This window comes from Argiope bruennichi, chromosome 3, assembly GCF_947563725.1.
Source record: "Argiope bruennichi chromosome 3, qqArgBrue1.1, whole genome shotgun sequence".
NCBI lineage: Eukaryota > Metazoa > Arthropoda > Arachnida > Araneae > Araneidae > Argiope > Argiope bruennichi.
This window is the reverse complement of record NC_079153.1, coordinates 10765056-10788506: the sequence shown is the minus strand read 5'-3', so window position 1 is coordinate 10788506 and position 23451 is coordinate 10765056.

The following is a 23451-nucleotide window of genomic DNA, read 5'->3' as shown; positions in this document are numbered from 1 at the left end:
TTTATTTTTCAGTTTTATCATTTTGTTATATTTTTTCTCATTAAGTAGTTTAATTTTGTCCAAGATTATATGTCTAGAATGATTAGAATCTTTCTTTCTTTTAACATTTTTTTCTTTCTTTTTTTTTCTTCCGTCCATCTCGTGCTCATCCAGCTGATTAGATAACTTAGTGTTGTAGGCACCGGGGCATAGGATGGCGTTATATTATGCCTAGAATGATTATACATATTACTTGCCTTCCACTTATTCTTTTGTTGCATCAGGCCTTTCTATGATTTTAGTCTTTTAGAATGATTTTAGTTGGATTAAACCTTAAATACTTCCAGTTCACAATCAATCTCAACAATCTTCACGAAGTATTTAAAATAAATTGCTTAATTATTTAAAATGATTAAAAAAAATTGTTGCCTTGAATTAAAAATATGAAAAAAAGTAATTAAAAAGGAACCCAGAAGAACTATTAATAAATTTAATTCCAATGCTTTTTAAGTTTGATGCATATTCCTCAAAAAATATGAATGTTGATAATTTTCTTCTTTTATACTATTTTATATATTTTCTCTTTTATATATATTTGATGATGATTTCACTTTTCTTTTCAAGATTGATTTCTGACAAGCCTATCTGTTTTTAAAGACTGTTCCTAATCAACATCGGCCTACTTATATAATTGCTATTCACTGCAGATATTCAATTATAGACATTTGAAGTAGAAAAAACATTCAAGTTCTTTTTTTTTAAACTTTCACCTGCCTTGTACCTTGTATATAATATATATCTGAAATGTATGAATCACACTTTTGATCAATGTGTTATTATATCTCCTAAAAAGAAAAACAATGTTATGGTAGAGACAGCAAATTAAAAAAGTGTTAAAAACCAAATTCTGTTATTTATGAGATAATAATTTTAAGTTTCCTTCTTACTTTTAGTTAACCAAAGACCCTTCGAAAAAATGATTGATGATTTATTTACTTTCTAAAATATTATTTTAAAACAACTATCAGTATAAAACAAAAACCAAGTACATCTCCTTGTAAAAAGCAAACAAGTGAGAAACCTTACTATAACTGATAAGCGAACCCAATTTCAAACAAGTATCGGATTTGTGAGTTTTTTAACTACATCTTTGATAACGCTGACACTTAAATCGAATTTCTCTGTTGATTTCTAATTTATATAAAAGCATTAAAATGAATGATGGTCATTATATTTAATTTCGACAAATTGTCAGCTTCTATAAACTAACAATGATACATGAGGATTTATTTTAACTTAACAAAGACAGTGGTTCATGGATATCAAAATTTATTTTATTCGGTAACGGTTATTGAAAATATAATAACTTTAAATATTTTCATCGCATATCATCTCTAGACAAAATAAATGTTTTAGTTATATTTCAAAACATTTTGGAGTGGTCGAATTGAAAGTAAGATGATCAATACGACATAGGGTAATTTGTTTTCAAATGTAATAGAGCATGCAAGAGCAGATAAATTTTTTTACCATTGAAAAATATTTGATTTTAGAAATACTAAACTGAATCAAGCTGCAAACACAATCTGAATTATTCCAGAGATTTTTCCGAGGGGAAAAAAAAAGAAAAAAAAATTCGAGCATGTTTATAAGATAAAAATGGTACATTGTATAACGTAAAAAATGTACGAGATGCTATATGGCTTTCACATAACTACATATACTACAGGAAACGATGTTTATAATTTAATTAAGATATCAACAGATAAATTTGATTAAAAATATTACAAATATAGAAAAGCAGAATAAGCCAGCTGAAAATGAGTAAAACCATTTCTTGTAAGTTATCTCACTTTTAGAAAGCAGTTAAATTGAATATTTTTATGATTTTTTTCTGTTTTTTTCTTTATGGTTCCTATTAGGAAATATGCATGAGTTTGGCATGTGTTTTGAAAATTGTTACCATCACTGACAGCCCACCAGAAATTATCCAAAATTGGCCTACATGTTTGTAATAAATGCAGAATAGCTCCTGAATAGTTATAAATGGTTCTAAGTGTTAAAAAAAAAGCGAGTAGTTCTCCCAAAACGTTCTCGGGAATTCTTTAATTATGGTGTTATTCCCCCACCTCCCTCAAAATATTGTGGATTTTCGGTAAAACAAAGAATTCCTTACACGGCATCGGCGTACAATAGTTATGAAATATTAACATTCGACGTGAATTTAGCATTTTTCTTAGTCTATCAGTGTGATCCTCGATGATTGTTTCGGCGATTAATCCCTGGCATTCTGTTAATACTATCTGAAAATCGAATATGCCCTATACGCATTTTTCCAAACCGATTGAAATCAAAATTTGACACACAACTTCAATTGCAATCAGACATTCATATACCAAACTGAAATTCAATTTGGTTGACAGGTGGTAAGGTCTTGGCTTCGGAACCGAAGGGTTTCAGGTTCGAGACCGGAGTACACTGAGGAACCGTCGTGTAAACGGGTCTGTGGACGTTAAATCCGTCCGGGCTAAACGTCCTCCCGTTGGTGTGGTGTGACATGGAGAGTGGGGTGCCAGTTCAGGTGTCGTCTTCGTCATCTGACCGCGGTTCAAAATTATTAGGTCCGTTCCAAAATACCCCCAGTGTTGCTTTAAAGCAAGAAGTTAATAGAACTAAACTAAACTAAAACTAAACCAAATTCTATTTATTTAAGTCTTTGCGTTTTTGAGTTATTGTAGTTTACAACTGTAGTCACAAAATTATAAATGAAATTTGATATATTTAAGTCATTTCTCTTCCGAGTAATCGTATTTACATACTTCTAAACGTATAGACCGACAGACATGCAGCCCCGTGATGAATTTAGTTCAAAATGTGATAGGTTTCTACGATATAGATGTTAAATCTGTGCATCGAATTTTATTCATCCTTTACTCTAAGTTTTGCAGTTATCGTGTTAACTATTATCTGAACCATCGAACAGACAGATTTCCTCTGAATACATTTTGTTCAAAATTTTGATAGAAATCTGCAAATTTAGTGCAGAGACCCCTCAATTTCTCTTGTCCAGATTTCATTCCTTTAACTCAAAACGTTATTGAGTTACCTTTAACCTAGACGGACAGAAATTATCTGAAAATATGTTTTTCGAACTCAAAGAGCTCTAAATCGCGGAGATTCGTAAAAAAAATCTTATTATTTTTGACAATTAAAATACTTTCTCTATACCTCGTACATGAGAAAATAAAAAAAAAAGTGCTGTGCTCAATTACCGATAGACATCATTTATAATAAATAGGAGACATTGAAGTCTCTATGCATTCTGCAAGGCTATATATTAAACAGATGAGGAAAATCATTTATAAATAGAGCTACAGAAAAAGATTCGGACAATGAGAGGAAATGCTGAAAATCTGGTATATGTCCCAAATGTCTTTTGTTGATAATCAATGGCTCAATTCCAATTCTTGATAAGTCACGAATGTTTTAAAATATAGGTGGAAAGATTATTTGATGGTTGATAAATACATCTAGCCTTTTGATATATTTTGTAGAAAAAAAACCCGCCGGAAACAACTATATCGTCCTTAGTCATTTTGCATTGATTTCAACATATTGGCGATATGAAGACGTGTAAAACTATAATTTCATCCTTTTTTGTAATATTTCATATTATCAATATGTTTACCATCTTTTAGTGTTTTGAATATTTTAAATTGATATTAACTGAACTTTATCCACAGAATTTTAATTTAATCAAATTATCTTTAAAATTTTATGATAACCATGCACGTGTAAAACAATAATTTGAAAAACAAACTGGATTTCCTTTGATGTCTGAAGTCAAATAATACACATAATCAAATTGAAACATATACTGTCTATATTTTCGAATTTGGTATCATTATCATAAAAAATTTAACTTTGCATGGAATTTCTCTTTAAAGATTTAAATTAATTATAAAGAAATAAAATTATTAAATAAATTTCAAAACTACACATAATTACGGCATTGGAATATATTAAAGTTATAATTCATTGGAATAATTACAGTTATTATATTCAAAAAACTCGTGTTTAAATTTCTCAGAATGAATGGAAGTTTAGGGGCGTTAATATAATAAGGCTAAGAAATGCAATTTATTTATATGCAATGTCTCTGTTAGTTTAAAATATTACATTTCATTCATTTTTTATTGCGATCGAATATTACTCATGCATATATTTAATTAAAATTTTTATTTATATTTAGGTATTTCAGAATCTGAAATATACCAGACGAACACCTACGCTTTAATGAAATCCTATGTGATGTAAAGATGATGTAAAGGTACCAAAAACAATGTTTGCGTCAATTCCTTTATAGGAATTAACCTTATAGAGTTAAGGAACACTTATATTTTCCTTGTGAATGAGTGGAATCATGATATATGTGCAAAAAATATTCAGGTCATGTATATTTCTATTTTTTAACAGAATTACTCTTATTAAATAGTACAAACATAAAGTATTCGTACGAACGCTGTAATTAATTTAATAATGCAGTGATGCTAATAAATACAACATATCAGTTAACACATGCCACTTCTACATAATACATGCCGCACTGTTGTTTGAAACGCATTCAGTTATGAATTCGATGGCAAGGGGTCGATTTTGGGGTGCGTTGATTTTTAGAGATTTCAAGAAAATATTTCTAATCACTTTGGATTTGGCAGGGGCTAGCCCTGGGCTAGTTACCTTAAATTAGCACGCCGCTTCCTGAAACTTTTTCACTCATCATTCGATGCAATGGCGATGAGGTGGTTCTTTAACAAATGCCATGCGAAAATCTTTTTGAACTACAATAAACGAACATATTTTGGCATATTGTTTTCTGATGCATAGATGATGCCATTTTAATAATGACAGCGAAGAATGCTTTCGTCTAGCTGCCACTAGTGACGATTCCATTATTGGAAGAATTTTCGCTGTTGTCAAATAAAACTCGTTGATAGTTGTTTTAGAATAAATTTGTTTCAAATAAATAAATCAACTATATAATTCTTATTATTCTATTCCTTTTTGTCTCATCCAATACTAATAACTTTTATTCGTTTTGAATAAATAGTGTTCCTGACATTCCAGTTGAACCTCTGAATTCATTTCGCATTCCTCTGTTGAACGCGGGATAACCATACACAGCTGATCCGATCCATCCTGAACCCGAAATATCTGAATGACCCGACGTCGAGACAGCACTGGCGGAACTAAGGCTGATTTCCGTGGGCCATCGCCAGCCAAAGCACAATCCTTGCATTAGGCAAGTCCCTTCATCGGTAGGGAGTAGCTGCACCAAGCTATTTCTGTATCTATCAGGGAACGAGAACCAATCATCATCCACGAAGCTTCTCATCTCAATATCAGATTTGCCCCATAGAGGGATTGGATTCTGGGCAATCATCACATTCATCTGCCATCTGCTGGATCTGCTACTGCAGCTCACCAGAAGGCACACGGGAAAAGTCTGAATAAACTGGACGCCGCAACAGCATTGGAGGGAACTAGAATACCAAGTATCATCGTCGGCCACGGTGAATCGTTGCCATAGGAAGTATGTCTCATCACCGGTTAGGAGTAGCTGTCCCACATTATTCCTGTATCCACCAGGACACAAGAACCAACCACTATTCATGAAGCTTCTCATCCCCATGTCTCAGAAGCCACCCCACTGAGGGATTGGATTCAAGCCAATATTTGCCATCTCCCGAAGTAAACAATGTTAAGATTGATATCAGGGGAGGATTCGCATTTCGATTATATTTGCAATTAAGCTGAAATAAATATTTAGACTAAGACATCAGTTAGAGGAAAATTAATGCAAATGAAAAACATTTTTATTTTAATAAATAATCCAGCAGAGCAGAATATTCATAATATTAGTGAATAGTATTCTTCGATGTATACATTAAAAGATTAGTATGTGAGAACATAAGATATGGATGTAGGAAGAAAATAGGATAATAAATGTGTAGAAGCCGTGGGTAAAAATAAAAATATAAATATGCTGGATGAAAGCGGAGATGCAGATGAGAATGAGATTCAAGTATCTTGAACCAATTTTTTGATGATTGAAAGCGAATAAACAACGTAAAAGAGATAATTTATCTCTTAAATTTTGAGAATTTCATTTTGAAATCTTCACACATCAGATCATTGTTAAGCAATTGGGCTAATGTTAGTATGTGCTACCCTATCCAGATTTTCTGTTAGTAATTTGGAATCACAAAATATATCACAAAGATAATTTTCTTAATCGAATATTCTTTTTATTTTTAAATATAGATATAAACACAGACTTCAAAAAAGTATTGGTGTTTAGCATTCTGGAGTAATTTGTAGGCGTTTTTATTGCCCTTTTTATGTATATTACCCTAAAGTTTATGTATATTACCTTAAAAGCCTTCACTCATCAGATTATTTTAAAGGCAATTAAACAAATGTTATCATGTGCTGCCCTATTCAGACTTTCTATTAGTAATTTGGAAGTACAGAATACATCACAATGACCCTTATCTTACCATAGAATATCCCTATTATTTGCAAATAATGATACAAGCACAAATTCAAAACTAATTGGTAGTTATGTTTAGTTCTTTAAATTGTACTTATGTCTTTGTAAATACATATAATGAATGGAAAATTTTATGGTATATGAAGTATGCCGAAATAAAAATTGCAAGATGCAAATTATTGCAACTAGGAAAACATAAAGCATTAAAAGGGAACATTAAACTAAATATTTTATTGAAGAGGTTTTTTTTAAAGACCTAATTTCATGCTCTACCAATTCCTTGTACATTTTATTAGTTAATAAATTTGATTTTAAGAGCAACTATATAGTTCCTCAAAAATTTCAAAATACTTATAAAGAACCCTCCATTATCATATTAATAATGAAAGAACATTGCGTTAAAAATTGTGTGAATATTAATTTTTGCTCTACAAAATAAAAATTATCCCCGATAATTATCTAATTTGCTTACGCATTTTAAGAACACGTTGTTTAAATATATTCACGTATTCTTCGCGTCTTAATGCAAAATCAAAAATAAAAATCTAAAATTAGAGAAAATGATCAACAAGAAAATTTTCTTGACTTTTCAATTTTCCATAAAATTTTGTTGTATACTCACGAGTTTTAAATGATTGCGTTACCTTGATTAAGGATTCCCGGCGCGTTAAAACTGCCCTGTTCTTTGCACGGCAGCAGGAAACAGAAAGATTGATTCCATTCTCCCTAGCAAATTTAGTCGGAAAAATGAGTTGTCCCTTCAAAGTGACAGAAATGTTGAATGTTTTATTCTGCACGCCCGTTCCACGCATTGAAATTCAAGGCGGTTCCTGTTCAACGATTAATCTCAATTATGCAAAGGACGTAGATCAACCCCCAGTGAGTGCGAAAGTGCGATGAAAATGTATATTTAATTGTTTCTATTGTTGAGCAACTTTTTAAGAAATTATTCAGACGCTAGAAATCCTTGCATGGATTTCTTTTGCAGATTGAAATGAGTTTTCTAAACGCAATTCTGATTAAAACTCTTTACTTTGTATATGTAGATGAAGAGAAACCATTGTAATTGTCAAAAAATTTGACTCCGAGATCTTGACGAATTTTCACGTTTCAGACTTCACTTAATTCAAAAAGTTCATTTTTGGAATCATGCCTCTTTGCTTGTAAACATGACTCAAAAACGCTTTGAGCTAATTGGATGAAAACTGTTGCACTTATTTTACACAAAATTTATAGCTATTTTAAGTCAAATTTTGAATGAAATGCATTTACAGAAATTTTGTGTTTACCTCTGTCTGAGTGCAAATGACCAGAATTGATTGACACCAAATTTATATATTTTTACCAAATTTTGAACGAAAGCCATTCACAGAAATTTTGTGTTTACCTCTGCCTGAGTGCAAATGACTGGAGTTACTTTATATAACCTTTATAGATATTTTTAATGAAATTTTGAATGCAATTGTGTAAACATAAGTTTTGTGTTTACCTTTGTTCGAATGTAAGTGACTATAATTACTTTACTTCAAATTTATAGTTTTTTAAATCAAATTTTGAACTAAATGAATTTACAGGAATTTTGTGTTCAACTCTGTCTGATTGCAAGTGAGCAGAATTTATAGGGTTTCTATGTTTTAGGTGTTTAATTAATTTGAATAATTTCATTTGTTTAGCTCATTTTTCATCAAGCTTGTGAGTACAAAGCTTTCAATTTAAGATGTATGTACTTTAGATTTGCAGAAATGATTCAAGAATTTAAATAGGAATTATTCATAAATAGAAATATTAGAAGAAAAGAATACGTTAGAAAATAAATTATATAGGAAACCAATAGATTTAGTAATAAAAAGTAACTGATATATTTCGGTAAAGTAGAGAATATTTTACACGAGAAAAAAAATGTCATACTTCGACTCAAACAAGAAACAATCCACACATTATATTTAATTAATTTTAGAAAATCTTGGTTAAGTAAGATTACTAAAAATATTTACCATTTTGAATCAGAATCTAGACATTTTATTTCATATACTTTCAAATAAGTGAGTGTATTAGAGTCACTTTTTTCTTTGAATATATATATATATCATTATCAAATTTGAACAATTTATTTATCTCATTGTACTTGTCCGTAATATAGGTATTATATTATTATTACATTCTAATTGTTTCATAAGTTAAATTATGATGCGTAGACATAAATTGAACACCACTTTCTAATTTTCCATAATTTATATGTACATATTTACTAGTATTTCTTTGTGTTTAAGATATATAAACACAACACTTTTGCATCCTCATGCTTTAATATTATTTCAATTTCGACATTTATCATTTCTTTCATATTCACAGAATAATTCTTAAATAAATAAAGAGCAATGTTTTTAATTAATCCTAATATACCAGACATATCAATAATACCAGGGATTATTTAAAATTCTTGGTACGTTTAATATGAAATTTCTACAGATTAAAATACAATTAATTATAATTGCACTCATGCTTCTTCTCGTTATATTTATACAGACTGACATGAATATTATGAAATAATAAGTATTCTATGGACCATTGTAAGAAACATTTATAAATCTTTCGTATGTTTAATGAATTGAAATTTATACAGAATAAAACCTAACCAAGATTATAATTCTATTTATAATTTTAGCCCTATTAATACAAATTACAAAATGCAGAAATAAAATAAGTAAAGAGCACTTTTAAATATAAAATTTAAATTAAATGACAAGAATAAGAGGGAAAAAACCTTCTCTATTTCGCACATTTTAAATATAATATTTGTCCTAAATTAGAAGAAGAAGGAAAAAAAAATCTTTTTTTTTTTATCGGGCCTTTATATTTTTTCACTAAACTATTTGCAGTTGATTCGCATTTCATATCTCCATGTTTGAAACTGACTGCTATGCATTTATGTTTAACAATCCCTGTTATTAACCCAACAAAGCAAATGTAAAAAGAGACAGTGATTCAATCATTCGGAAGGAACAGAATAGAAAAAGAAAGGAACTGTCCTTTAAAGGTAACAGATTGTAGTTTTTTTTAAACTTTTCGTAGGCTTCTCACAGCGAAAATGTCCTTGATATTCAGGACAACTTCTCTGCTTCAACAATTATTCTCAATTACACCAAGCACGTAAATCTGGTCCAAATGAGAGTGAATGCGCGATGAAAATGCATATTTAATTGTTTTCCATTGTTGAGACACTTGCTTGACAAATTACACACAAAATAAATTCTAAGCACAGGAAAAGGGCTATTTAAAAGTTAACAAAAGCCCAGGAAAAGTTTTCCTTATCAGTTGTTAAAAAGAAGTAACACATTTTTATATTTTCTATTTTATACATTATTGTTTTTGCTTTCGCTACTAAATATCGTTGCTCTTTCAACATATATATTTGAGGAATATACACAATAATATTTTTTATAGGGAAGTGCCCATTGTAAAGTTACTCTTTTTAAAAAAGTATTTTTAAATACAGGAAATATTTCTTTTTCATACATCATATGTATTTTTCTTTTCGAAAGAAGAAACAATTCAATATTTATAAATAATTATTCAAATGTCTTTTCATTTTTTTAAAACTAATTGAAAAACATCGATGCATGTATAGGTTTAAAGAAACTATACATTCTGTTTTCAGATGGTTTTGTATCCATAAATATGTTAAATATTAGCATTTGTGAACGTGAGTAAAATAAATATGCAGCAAAAAGAACTTTCAAAACTTAAATATAAATCGTTTGATAGGTATAGTTAATATCCTCTAATGTATTTTTTTTATTTTCAAGTTATTATTAAATTATACTAAACTTATAAGTAAAAATTTTACAAGAAATTTGAACTTCTAATTTGACGCATAGTACCCTAATGATTTTGGCTTGATATATTCCTCTCTATTTTATTTTTTAAATTTACTCTTAATTATATAACCAGGTATGCAAAAAATATTTAATTTCGCAACAATGCACACAAGTGAAAAATAGTAATTTAAACAATGCACTTTATTTTCGTAGAATATGAAAGTTATTTATTTGCACAACCTATGCGATAAAATTCCAAAACATGCCATGCCACCATCCATCTAAACGAAATCTTGGCGATTTTGGCCCAATCTGAAAATTGCCAAGTAACTCCAGGAGGCCGTAAAAATGATCAAGAATCTGAAATATTCTTTCAAATATTTAAAAAAAATTGTTAAAATTTGAATATAAAAATATACGAAAATGAAATTGAATACTTTTTAACTTTAAGGTGATGGTAATTATATGGTTTTAAATTATTAAAGAGAAACAAAGATTAATTTTTACTCAAAAATAAAATTTAAATTAAAAAAAAACTTTTTTAGTAAGAATCTATAACCAAGAGAAAACGTTTTGCAAAATTTGGTACTCCTAGCTCTAATGGTTCTGTATTGTAGAGCGTTTCGAATAAATTTTGCATTTCACATATCGCAATTTGAAGCTATTATCCCTCTCTATAAGCTTTATGCTAATACATTATGAAACCTTATGATTTTATTTTATTTTTAACGAGTTAATTTTAACGTAATGAAATAGTCTATAAATTTGTTTCGAAATAAAATAATTTTTTTCGGTGGAAAATAAGTTTAAAAGTGATAAAGGTTGATAGAAAAAGAACAAGATGTATAGGAAGAACACGTTTTCCAAAATTGAGGTTGCAGTTATGGTTCACCAAGAGTAAGTGTTTTTTTTTTTTCAAAATAGGAATAAACTAAAAATATTTTCCACCACAGCGAAATGCAAAACGGAAAAGAATAGTGATGCAATTTGCGAAAAATATTGAATTTTAAGTTCTGTGAAGAGAGTTAAAAAATCAATATTCAAGCACATTTATCGGAAGAAAAACATCAACTCTGTGCAGAAAAGAATATAATTTTGGGCAATGCGAATTTATATGAAATAGTTTTAGATACAAAGATTATTACCTAAAAATGAAAACCGAAATAGCAAATTATCTTAAATAGCTTAAGCTAAAAACAGAATATCTTGCCTCAGATTTCATGAGGTGTGTATTCATTCGTTAAATGTCATTTCTAATATAAATGATATCGATACATTAAAGAGTTAAAAAAATAAAATAATATAGAATGCGTAGCTAGTTAATTATGTTAAAAGATTTAATTGTAATCATTCCGATATCATCATCTCAGTCTTATTACCAAAAGAAATTTATATTTCCTCGATATTGCAGAATATTCTGAATGCTAGGGAATATTGTGAAGATATCGCAACAATATGATTAAAAACGTTTTGTCGCTATAGATCAACTCAATATCAAGAAATGAAAGTTTATCTAGGTTTCAATTTTTTAAAAAATATATTGAATAAACAGAAGCCATTATTCCAACAAATGCCATGCAATTCTGTTTTATACAATATACATATATATGATATTAATGATTTTCAGCATTTTAGAATTCCTCGAGTCCGATTGATAGTTTATTTACTGAGCAGCTAATTATTGTGGAATTGAACACGATTACAGGTAAGCTCTACTGGCTATATATAGCTCAAATCTCTCGGTGAACATTGAGATTAGGTGTTCAGCATTCCAGTTATATACTAGCTACCTATAAATAAGGCTTCTAATGCGAGAATAAAAAATTATGGCTACCCCATTATTATAACACACGCCAAATTCTTAATATGAAATATTCATCTATTAACTAGCAATTCTTGTATATATATATATATATAAATTTCTTTATTTTCTCGAAAACGACTCTAACGATTTGGATCTAGTTTTATATTCTGATAAGGTTTTGCTTTTTTAAGTTAGGTTATATAGGTTTCTTTCCAGAGTAAAAACGCGATTTTACCCACGCACAGAATTTTATAACTATAAGTATTAGTATATTCAACTTCTGCTGCGAAGTGTGGTCAGTGCGGTATAATGATCAGAACAACATGACTGACGCGTGTGTTACGAATCTTGGTTCTAGGTGTACTTTTTACTTTATTTTTTATTGATTTATTCATATTTAATATATTTGCTTTTAAAGTTTACCTATGTAGACTTCTTTCCTGAAAAACCACGATTGTACACGTACACATATATACACACACACAAAGAAAAAACATTTCTTATCTAACTTTTAGAGCCTTTTTCTATCCGCTTACCTGCTGTTAATATTATATAATGCTATCTCGGACCCGATTAGACCATGGTAAAATTGAGTGTAAGTTGAAAAATATAAGTAATGATAGATAAACTGTAAAATGAATCTGTAATACAGCAGATTGTTTCGAATAACATGTTAAATATATGTGCATCCATATCTTTTTTATTTAAATAACCAGTTTATGTGTAGGATAGATTGAATGATATTCATATGTAATCAATATGTGATTCGTATCGAAATATTTTCTCCAAAATAACACCTGTAGATAGAATCTTGGTGTTCCAGACATTTTATTTTTAAATTGTGTTTGGCTTATAAGACATTATCTGTTTCTGGTTCTTAATTTGATAAGGAATGGAAACCAATTTTGCTAAAAGGTTAAATCAAGGATTTTCATATGTTCAATGAAATTTTATCCAGAGAGTATTGAATAAGATGAATCGGCGGTGTTATTGATCTAGACGACGAGGCTAGTGTAAACATTAATATTCTTTTCTTGCGTTACAACATGAGAGAATACAAAACATAAGAATAAATATTAAGATATGTGAAAGATTCATTGCAGATTTCAAAAGTTCCAAAATAAAAAGTATATACAGAGAAAGTCAGTGTTATATATTATATTTATTTATTACTTAAAATCTTTAGTCAGAGGAAAACTATATTGAACAAATATACGACACTATTTTTATGAAAAGATATACTTTCTTCCAGAATTGAATATGGATGATCTATGATAGTGCCTACAGAAAAAAATAACTTACTGAAGCGAGAAAATATATAAATCAATAAATTTGATATACTGTAAGAAAATTTCATGTCTACAAGCGTCTTTTCATAACTGAATTCAATTTATTTGTTTCAATTATATTACAGATTAAAATGATTACTACAGAATAACTTAATTTTATATATATATATATATATATATATATATATATATATATATATATATATATATATATATATATATATATATATATATATATAACCAATCTAAAGTAAGAAAAAGTTTGAAAACGAAACTAAAATGAAAACGAAACAAAACAGTTTCGAAATCGCAACTAAAATTTATTACCTATTTAAACTAAAACCAAAAAAGAACTTCATAGTATTTTGAGAGCGCAATTGCAGCTACTTCTAAAACACAGATGAATTGATACAAAAGTATTAGAATCAAGTTAATAGGAAAAACAAAAGTCAAATAAAAATTAAACCAAAAAAATTATTAAAAAAATATAAAAAAAGAAACCGGCCTGAAGACTTTTTCAAGGGTCACCTTCAGGCAGGGATATATATATATATATATATATATATATATATATATATATAATATATAATATATAATATATATATATATATATATATATATATATATAATATATAATATATAATATATATATATATATATATATATATATATATATATATATATATATATATATATATATATATATATATATATATATATATATATATATATATATATATATATATATATATATATATAGAGAGAGAGAGAGAGAGAGAGAGAGAGAGAGAGAGAGAGAGAGTCTCAAAAACTTTGTTAATTTTACTTTCTCATGTATAAAGAACACGAAGAGAAAGTAATGTAATCATCAAACAATTCGAATTAAAGATTTTGATGAATTTCCATGTTTCAGAGCTCCCTGAATCCGAAAAACAAATTTTTGGAACTTTGCATGTCTAAGAGTATGAACATTCAAAAGCTCTTTGAGCTAGAAAGATGAAATTTGGTAAATAATTTTTACATCAAATTTCCAACAACTTTTCAGTATTACGATAATTATAAAAGTAGGACATCAAGATGAATAAAATTTAGTAAAATTTTGTCTGAACTGTAGAAACGCATAAAATTTTTATTTAAATCCATCAACGGGTTCACGATCTGTCAGTCCATATTTTTACAAGCAACTGAACACGATAAATCGAAAACGCAATGACTTAAATACATGAAAGTTGGTATGTGATTTTGAGACTGCAATAATAATTCGGCTTCAAATTTGTAGTAATTGGTTGGGAAAAAGGTGTCCAAAATGCAGATTCGGATTTCTGGTACTGGAGTTTCCCAGCGATTATCAATCAATGGCATGCGATTAATAATATGCAAGTACATTTAGTGGAAAGTATGAGAGAACTCTTACGTGCTAGGAACTATATTCCCACTGTTATGCAAGTTAGGTATTTCTTAACGTTTCATTGAAACATTTTTAAGAAAACAAGACATTTTCATATTTTTCCATATAAACTTTTACTTTCATTTAACTAAAAAAAAATGCTATGTAATATCGGTTTTTATCCTTAGCTTGTATCAATATCTGATATTTAACATTAAGTATTAACAATTTCAATTACAAAATCATGATTTTGATGCAAGAAAGAAAATGAAAACATTATTGTTCATAACATAAGATAAGAGAGAAACAATTAGTTCGATGACGACACACTTATATGTAGGAAGTGAATATTTTTCTGTTAACTGGCTGTACAAATGGTCAATATATATATATATATATATATATATATATATATATATATATATATATATATATATATATATATATATATATATATATATATATATCATGTTTTAGGAAGTTAATCATTTGAAATCCAGGTATTCCCTTATAAAAAGGTAGAAAAAATGTTAAATGTCTTCCACAGCAAGAAAATGCATATTTATGTATTATGTTCGAAAAATAACTTTAATGTAAAACGCTGATTGATTTTCCAATTACACCGAAAAAGATTGCTTTCAAAAATAAATAGTTGAATAAATACAACAACCAAAAAGTTAATGAAAACGGATGAATCGTAACTTTTAAATCCCAATACATCTTTGAATAAAAATAAAGACATTTTAAATAAACAGCGAATCTAAAACGCATACTTAAATTCAAATATTAATGTGAAATGACTTTCGGATCACACTTTAAAAACATGGTTGCAGTTTCTATTAATATAAAAAGTGAATAAATTAGCTATGAATTTCTCGAAACCGAAGATATATTTAAATGAGGCACTTTTCCGAGAAGAAAGAATGAAACCTCAAGACACAACTCGATTTCTTTAAATAGCTTTGTATGTATTTTAGGAATGAATCTTTGTAGGAAAATTCAGTTTATCTAAGAGAAGAAAATTGACTTGCATGTATCATTTTTTAAATCACTACGAAATCACCCCTTTAGGGATTTGTTAGAATACGAAATAACAATGCATTGTTTCAGGTAATCATTTGTATTTCGCGATGAAATAAATGGTTTTTTGAATCAATTTTGACTATGATTTGAATAGATGTTATTAATGATAATTTTGAGAGGCCAAAATGTGACAAGCATGTATAAAAATTCAAAGAAATATTTGTAATCTTTTATATATTCAAAATTCTTGTAAGTATTACAGGAACATGAAATTAGTAACTGTGTTACAACATAATGGAGCTTAATGCCTTTTTCAATATTTTAGTCTTTATTGATTGTGTTAGACTAAGAACATGAGCATGAAATTAGTGATTGTGTTATATCAAAATGAATGCAATGCATTTTTAACATGTTAGTGTTTATAGTCAGGATTAATAAATTTTAGGCCTGCAAAAATAGACATTAACAGTGTAGAATACGATGCAAGTATCTAGATACTAGAGGGCAGTCCTTTGATTCAAAAGCTCAAAATTTGGCTGCTTTTATTACTTCTTCATTAGTAAAAGCTTTCTAAGAAAGAAGTTTCGAAATTTTAATTAGATTTTTAATAAAAAATTAATCAGGTTTTCAGCAATATCTTTGTAGGACATTGAAGCAAAAACCTAATTTTAACTCAGTAAAAATTGAACAAAAATATGCACACTTGCTTTGTGATGGTATTCTAAATAATTTTTGAGTGCACATTTTCGTTGCGATAATGGTATCATTTTTTGAATATAATATGTGGATAAATACATCATCAAGTTAATTCAATTAACATCACATTAAGATATTAAAAAATTTCTTTTCATTTTTTTTGGCATAGATGTTTTGATATGAATCTCATGTCTGTTAAGATGATATTTAGCACGGAGTAATTTATAGCTTTTGCTTTCTCTATTAGGTGAAAAGATTAAGTTGACAACAATAAATATGTTTGGATGAAAGTACATTTTCGTTTCGTAAAGACGAAATTAAAATGTTAGCAGAAAAAAAACACGCTCTAAAATATTTTGATTTTTTCCTTGGCTTTAATACTCTCTTATATTCTCTGCTCATATCTCTTTCCTTAATAAAGAACTAGACACCTGAGTATTTGTAATTATTTATTCGTAGAATTCATTGTCCATAGGACAACCTAACAGCCGTTATTTTATTGACTTGAATAATAATAAAACATTTTTAAGTAACATCTTTTATATCAAGAAAAAGTGTTATAATATACAACACTTATTAAAAAAATTTCTCATTGTTTGAAAGAAAACACATAAGCAAATCTAATCAATATATTTTAACAAATGTCTGTCAGAAGTGTGAAAAAAATTCCACACTACATGAGGATATGCCTAAACATGAATAGAATTTTATATTTTTGCTTTTTTATAGTTATAAAGAAATTCTATCTTGCAAAAAAAAAATTAGAATTCAAACTACATATAAAATTATAAAATAACTACTTGTCCTTGAGGAAAAAACTTTTAAACACACCTCAAAATATTTCAGTTTCTTAAAGGGGACACTATTTTTTTTGTTTTCGAGAACAATGAGAACATAAAAGTTTCCATAAGTCAGCATGATTAAAAATTTGAAAAGATAGAAAAATTTAAACATTATAAAATTAATTTTCTGAAAGCCTGGAAATTATGGCTAGTACATTCATCATATCATAAAATTGACAAAATATTTTATTCGAATTTAAAAGAGTAGCAATCAGACTCATTAAAAAAATTTTCAGTTTATACTCTCAAGACTTATTCAAAGATTTCGTCGGGGTTGCTGCATCACATGCAAAAATTGTGAATCAAAAACCGCATTCTTGTCACATTTTAAGTCTCATAAAGGGATATTGCCTTTCTTGTCTAGTGAGCAAAAAAAAAAAAAAAACATGTTAGAAGCAGACAGCCTGACATTGAAGCAGTGGAGAAAATATCAATCAGAATGCGATTTAACATTTGTCAGAGCAGACACGTCGCTTCAAAATAGCTTGGGGACTTCCCCAGTAGCGGACAACCCCTGCCTGTCACAGCAGTTTGAGAAAATAATGAGGGATATTCCTTCGTCTTTTCTTTTTTTTTCCAACACACCTTCTCGTTATGAAGATTACTTATGTGGAGCAACCTATTTTTAAAATCTCTTGTTAAAAAGAAAGTCCAGAAAGTAAAATGGCTGGAAGAATAAAAAAAAAATGAATGTGGAGGAAGTTATGAGCAATTTCGTTGCTTGCATGGAGTGAAGGGAAAGAAATGCGTGATTTCAAAAAACGTGCCTCGCATTTCTTATTCCAAGAAATGCATTTTTTAGGAGTTAAAAAAAGTCAGCAGCTAGAAAAAGTAGAATTACCGTCAAGCTCTTATTCTGACTTGAGACTATCTCAATGCTATATTTATTATTACTAGGATTTTTTTTCCATCTCGTTATACGGAGTGTGAACATCACCATCCACCCTGGTAGGATAATTTAGTGGATTCGAATGTAGCCGATGAAGAAGAAAACTGGGTTGAATGATCTTTTATAAAACTCCCATAGCAACCTTTCAATGTATTTTTGTTTTTGAAGAGGATCACAAATGGAAAATAAGAAATATTGTTAAGAATTGGGAGAGACGTTACATTTACAGGTTGTTATAAATTATTTCCTTATTTGGAGAATAACAAAATAAAGCAAATTGAAATAAAGCTTAGAATTTCATAATGAAGGACGCCGATTCCATATGTAAAATATAATAAACGATTTTTTTTCATATATCACATTAAAAGCTTCCAGATATACATACGTCGTGGTTTTCAATTAAGCATGCAACAATTATGTTTCCACATATTTAATAAATTCTGTCTATTTTAGCATAAAAATCATCGAAAATCCTCAAACATGTTCTGTCTCAATTTCCTTCTTAGTTTGGCAGTCAAATTTCAAATCCTAAGCTTTATGATGACACTAGATAGAAGCAAATATGCATATTTCTTATCAGTAAACATTAGAAATAAACATCACTTTAGCTGGATAAACAACGTCACCAGTTTCGTAAAGATAAAAAATACTAAGAAATAATATTTAATTGAAATATTTCAATATAATTGAAAAGGAAAAAAAAAGATAATTTCACAAATTTACCTATAGAAACTATAGTCAATATTCAAATTTTGTGAAATCTAATATTACGTACTGCAGCCAGATCTCTAAATTAATAAAAAGACATAATCTATTTATCAGAGCGTATTAGACTGAAATATCCACAGAAAATTCAGAGGCTTACAGGAATAGAATATTTACTTTTTGATAAATGTAAATCGAACTTTCAATGCACGTGTTACGGATTTGCTCTTCCATTGGAGTTCTTTTTGATTTGTAGGACAGTGATGAAATAAACAGTCATTTAGTAGAAAACAACGATGACGTTTATTAACACAAAGGACACGAGTACACAGACGACAAATATATACAGCCGAGACGAAGACAGGCAACATAGCAGCACACTACAACAAACAGTAGCCCACAAGTCGTAATCGGTAGTAATAACAGACACGGCACACAAAGCAGATAGACAGAATCCAGCAGGAGATGGATCTTCATAGCTTCGCTTTACGGTCTCTCCAAACGGCTGTAATTCTCCACTGTCTCCTAGCTTTAGCTGTATCCAGCTGCCGATACAATACTACACGACTGGCTACTCCTCACAGGACTCGATGCTCTTCCACAATAAACAACAGGACCCGGCACACAGCTCAATTCAGCAACAGCTTGAACTCCACTCAACGTTGGCACTTCATCAGACTATACCGCCGTTGCTTCGTTTCCTCTCGACGACTCTTTTTACGACTCCGATTGTCTGCGATTCATTGCAGCTTGAGATTGCAGGCCTTATATAGTTCCCGGGAGGAGGGCCGAGAAGGTTCGGGGTCAATCAGGCATATCTTGGTTCCTATTGGATGGATCGCTAAATTTCTCGAAGTTTCTAGTAATATCTATTTTGTTGCTAATGTCACTAAATTCGTCACCAAGGTGCCAAATGGTCGCCAAGTTTGTCGCCAAGCTCTGAGATCACTGACGCGGCACCCGATCAGCACCAACAGGTCTGATCGTAATACGGTCTTTCCAGTGATTCAACTAACCGTGCTGGGAAGCAACTTTACAGGATTGTAACACGTGGAATTAAAACGCTCTTATAATATAATCAAAGCTATTCAAGGTCATTTAATTTCTTTTCTTTATAGGTAAATATCCATTCAAAATTTTGTTTTTGCTAATATTTACATCATTTGTGTAGATAAAAAGAATATATAAAATATCATTCTTTCTTTCGCTGTAGTTCAAATGCCAAGATATGAAAAAACAAAAACATTAATGAATGACCTCTAAATAAAGAAGAGGAAATTTTTTTTAGGTTTTACTGTTGGTTCTTACCTCTTAAGTAATTGTGTCTTTCTTTCATATTAAAAATGGTATGCTCTTTTTATAGCAGTTGTAAGCAAAATGATGGATTCTCTCTGAAAAGAGAGAAAAAAAAAAAAGGAAACGTAAATTGCATTTTAAAAGTGACATAATGTTCAATATTTTTATTTCCGAGTTGTCCTCTGAAAACCTAATTACTTATTTTCAGGTTATTGTTGGGTGATTTCCTACAAAATGGGAATGCTACTTATAGGAAAGGAATGTTACAAAAAACAACTAGATATTCAAATTTTTGAAATTGATATTTTTTTATCATATATAAATAAAGAGAAATGATTCCATTATGCATTTCTTTGCATATATTATCGTTTAAATATGAAAATTATTTTAAACAATAGAATCATTATTTCATAAAATAAATGGACAATCTCTGAAAGAAGTGATAGATCATGATAAGTTACTTCATGGAATACCTGGCTATCTATGAAATAAATGATTATTTATGATGAGATAATTTATGAGGAAGTGATTATTTATGATGATAAAGTGATTATTTGTGATGAGATAATTTATGATGATTAAGTGATTATTTATGATGAAAAAAGTGATTATTGTTATTGCATGGAATAACAAGCAATTTTGTAAAGTAACAGAATTATTTATTTTAAAGATAATGTTGAGTTTTATACAGTGAATATTTTTTTTTATCATTTTCTTAAAAAATAATTCTTTATTCTGCAATCTCAGAAAAATCATATTATAAAAAGTGCATTTTCCTTTTCTCAGAATACAGCTACTACTCTATTTTATAAATAAAGTATTCATATATTTCTTCTTTTTTTTATGAAAATTTATATTTAAAGCATTTATAAACATTCTTATTAGAATATTCAAATGCTTCCTTTTTTTAGAAACTTAATGACAGAATAGAAAAATTTAATATCTGAAGTAAACTATTAATGGCTATTAACATATTTTATTGTTCATCCAAATATATAAAATAATACAGTCCAATTATGGTGCATTAAAATAGAAAACAAATATTCTTTTTTGAAAATTTACTTATTTCTTTGAAAATTTATTAAATTAATGGAACAAAATAATTACCCCTTTTGTTCTATTTTCAGCTTTCTTTGATATCATTCCGGCATTAAAAACCATATAACATAGTTTAATAATAAAATTTCAGACCTTTAATGTAGATCAGAAATGAGAACCTTTTAACTTTTTGAAGTTGATTGTAGATGTTTCATTATTAAGCTATGATAAAAAGAACATTTTTATTTGCAAACGATTCGATAAAACTTTATTTCACGCTTATGTAAGAAAAAAAAACTCTGATAATATCTGAATAAATATGATTCTATTCTTAATTCAAGAAACATTTTTCACTCAAATAATTTTTAAAATACTTAATACATGAATTGCTGACATACGGTGCTCAAAACTGACAGCAGCAAATTTATTGACTTTTAAACCATATGTAGAAAAAGTAATGGTTAATTTAGATATCCCAATAATATCCAGTTTTAAAACAACATAAATTCAGTTTGGTTTGGATTAAGCATTAAGTAAATTTGATTCAATATAGATTTTCATCTTAACCAAAACTAAGATCATAATATTATATTGAAACAATACCGGTACAACACATTTTACTGTAATATAACAATCAAATCAATTTCTTCCTATTTCCATTTTATTCTTACGGTTATACAATATTCAAAAAGATGACAAAAATATTTATTTTTTGTACGTTTTGATGCTAATATGGTTGGAAAAATAACGTCGAATTTTATTTTTCACATCTAAATAGTTTTCAAAATATTTGAAGTTTTCTTTTTGCTGTTGATTGTCAATTTGAAGGAATCTTTATTTGTTTCGTTTTCAGTTTTAAGTTGGTGAAAAATTGAAAACTATTGATTCTGTTTCCATTGTTAGCAATATAGAGATAATTTTAAGGTCTCATTGAGTACAATAAATGAAATGATATGGATAATTAAGAATTTTCTTCTAGTTTGTGGTTTCGTCATTAATTCGTAACTCTAAATCATTAATATTTTATAAATAAACATTTTTCTTTCATATTTCATTGAAACTAAATATTTTTTTTTCATATTTCATTGAAACTAAATATTTTTTTCATATTTCATTGAAACGAAATATTTTTTTCGTATTTCATTGAAACTAAATATTTTTTTCATATTTCATTGAAACCAAATTTTGTTTTTCATTTTTCATTTGTTGTTACTTAATTACTACTAAACTTGGAAATAAATTTTTAATAACCTTATTTCTTAAAAAAATTGTGTTATTGCATTTTAGCTTGCTTTCATTGTATTATAACATATATACTTTTACATATACCGCTTTTATAACATCATAGCAATTGTTTTATTTTATTGTACCTTCCTTTTATTGTATTAACTAGCCGCCTTTGGCGACCAGCCGGTTCGCCAATCTAAATGGTCGTTTAAATTTTAATAATTAAATATGTTACGCTACTTTAATAGATTCTTCATCAAAATATTTAAAAACTTCTAATTTTGATTATCATATAATTTACTCATAATATTATAAATGCCTTCAGTCATAACGTAATATTATCTCTCTAATTTTCTGTTAGCTCCCGTAGAATTTATGCTTTACATTAAAGTGGAAAGAATTAATCTGCAATTAATATAATAATATTTTTTACTGAAACAAAGCATTTTTTTATAATATGATTACTGATAACAGAGTCACTGAGCGTTTAAACTTTATGGGCACTAAAGAATATCTTTTTTAATTTATGTAATATCTCAAGAGTTGGTCAACAAAATTTTCTGAAATTCATCAGGAACAGATCGATTAATTAACAATGTTTCATTTTAAATGCATCAAACACTAAGAAAATAAAACGAATCGTTTAAAATAATTGGTCGAACACAGGTTTAAAAAAAGTACTTAAAAAACGATGTACTTAAAACTATAAGCATATACAAAAAATATATAACTAACTTAAATACAATTTACTTACAAAAGCATGCAACTAACCTAAAAATAATTTAAATCATTCGTTGGTTGTCATGCCAACAGTCAGAACATAATGCGCATGCGTGAATTTTCTTCGCCAGTTAGGTAACGCAAATGCGTGAATTTTTCTACGCCAGTTGGGGTAACGTTATGCA